The sequence below is a fragment of the Nematolebias whitei genome, chromosome 1, assembly GCF_014905685.2.
Source record: "Nematolebias whitei isolate Nwh7 chromosome 1, NemWhi1, whole genome shotgun sequence".
Lineage (NCBI taxonomy): Eukaryota > Metazoa > Chordata > Actinopteri > Cyprinodontiformes > Rivulidae > Nematolebias > Nematolebias whitei.
In genome coordinates this window covers 9,139,397-9,141,896 of record NC_056498.1, presented here as the reverse complement: position 1 = coordinate 9,141,896, position 2,500 = coordinate 9,139,397, and the positions used below count along the sequence as shown (strand labels likewise).

At 31.2% G+C, this 2,500-nt stretch overlaps 1 protein-coding gene across 1 annotated transcript in view; it reads left to right on the top strand.

The window, feature by feature from the left end:
• Positions 1-2,500, top strand: part of LOC119414588 — a 21,191-nt gene that overhangs the window by 40 nt on the left and 18,651 nt on the right. Inside the window, exon 1 of the mRNA XM_037681691.1 lies at positions 1-31. This exon is cut by the window's left edge and continues 40 nt beyond it. The gene's annotated coding sequence lies outside the window, so the exon portion shown is untranslated. The remainder of the gene's footprint in view (positions 32-2,500) is intronic.

Sequence of the window (2,500 nt, the reverse complement as noted above, 5' to 3'; positions counted from 1 at the left end):
ACTGTCCCGGAAAGTTCGGCGTGACTCAAAGGTAACCGTGTGCGTGCTAATGTTTGTAGTGCTCTCAGGCTCGCTGCTTTACTTCCGGAACGCGCGGCTGTTTGTTAAAAAACCAAAACATTTCGAGCAGGCAGCTGCGCGGACGGTCTGTCCGCGAGGACAAGAGGCGGAAGATGGTGTCCATTGTACCGCCGAGCGAGACGCGGCTTCAGGCTTCATGGACGCCCGGACGTCGCTTTGTTTCTCTCCGTGTGGTTCGTAAAGCTGAGCGGCTCGTCGGCGTTTCTGTCGAAACGAGAGAAAATACGGAGTGAAAATGTCTCGACAGCTGTAATTTGTAACAGAAAGCTTTAAAGAGACACTGTTCTCTGCTGCTACAGTAGGCCACACCAGCTTTTTCTTTAAACCTTTATTTTACCAGCTTTATCTGGTGAAGACCACAGAAATGAACAGAAATTCACATTCTGAGCTCTATAAAAGTGTAAAGTCAACTATAACGTTTTCAGAGTAAATGTCTGTTACCTACAATAATCACAGTGCAGATGTAATGTGGATGGACGTGCTTTGTCTAATGAGTCCTGCAGCTGTTTGTAAATATTTTAACAGTACACACGTTTGTGGTGAATATGAGATGCCATAATAATGCTAAGTCTTAACTGTGAGGTGCTTATTAATAAACATGGGATGCTAAGTCATAATTATGTGATGCTAAATCTTAATTATGAGTTGCTAAGTTAATGTGAGATACCTAATCATTAATATGTTGGGTCAATATTATAAGATACTGTCCTATGAATGAGATGCTGTTTAACTTGGAGATTATCTCATAATTATGACATGCTAAATCATAATTATAAGATGCAAAATCATAATTATGAGATGCTAATCCATAATTATAAGATGCTAAGTCATATTTATGGCATGCTAAATCATAATTATGACATGCTAAGTCATAATTATGGCATGCTAAATCATAATTATGACATGCTAAATCATAACCATGAGATGCTAGATTATCATCATGAGGTGCTAAATCATAATCATGAAATGCTAAATCATAATTATGAGACGCAAAGTCGTTATTATGACATGCTAAATCAAAATTATGGCATGCTAAATCATAATGATAAGATGTTAAATTATAATTATGGCATGCTAAATCATAATTATAAGATGTTAAATTATAATTATGGCATGCTAAATCATAATTATGACATGCTAAATCATAATTATAAGGTACTAAATCATAATTATAAGACGCTAAATCATAATTATGAAATGCTAAGTCATTAGTATGATATGCTATCACAATTATGACATGCTAAATCATAAATGACATGCTAAATCATAACTATCAGATGCTAAATCATAATTATGAGATGAAAAATCATAATTATGAGATGCTAAAATACACAAATTTATCAAATTTTTTTACTGTTTTGGGGCAAAAGAAAATACCAGATTCATGTAAAGAATAAAAAATGTATATGTTTTGATCAAATAACACTCATAATTATGAGATGCTAAATCATATTTATAAGATGCTAAATCATAATTGACGTGCTAATCCATAATTATAAGATGCTAAATCATAATTATGAGATGCAAAGTCTTTTTTATGACATGCTAAATCACAATTATGGCATACTAAATTACAATTATGGCATGCTAAATTACAATTATGGCATGCTAAATCACAATTATGGCATGCTAAATTACAATTATGGCATGCTAAATCACAATTATGGCATGCTAAATTACAATTATGGCATGCTAAATTACAATTATGGCATGCTAAATCGTAATTTTAAGATGATAAATCATAATTATGGCATAAAAAATATAATTATATGCAAAATAATAATATAAGATGCTAAATCATAATTATGAAATGCTAAAACACAATTATGGCTTGCTAAATCATAATTATAAGATGGTAAATCATAAGTATGGCATGCTAAGTCATAATCATGAGATGCCAAATCATAATTATGAGATGCAAAGTCATTATTATGAATGCTAAATCACAATTATGGCATGCTAAATCATAATTATAAGATTTAAAAAAATCATAATTATGACATGCTAAATCATAACCATGATATGCTAGATATTAATCATGAGGTGCTTTATCATAATCATGAAATGCTAAATCATAATTATGAGACATGAAGTTGTTATGACATGCTAAATCACAATTATAGCATGCAAAATCATGATTGACATGCTAAATCATAATTACAAGATGCTCAATTATAATTATGGCATGCTAAATCATAATTATGATATGCTAAATCATATTTATACGATACTAAATCATAATTATGGCATGCCTAATCAAAATTATGTCATGCTAAGTCATAATTATAAGATGCTAAAGCATAATTATGAGATGCAAAGTCATTATGATATGCTAAATCATAATTGACATGCTAAATCACAATTATAAGATACTAAATCATAATTATGGCATGCTAAATCATAATTATGACATGCTAAA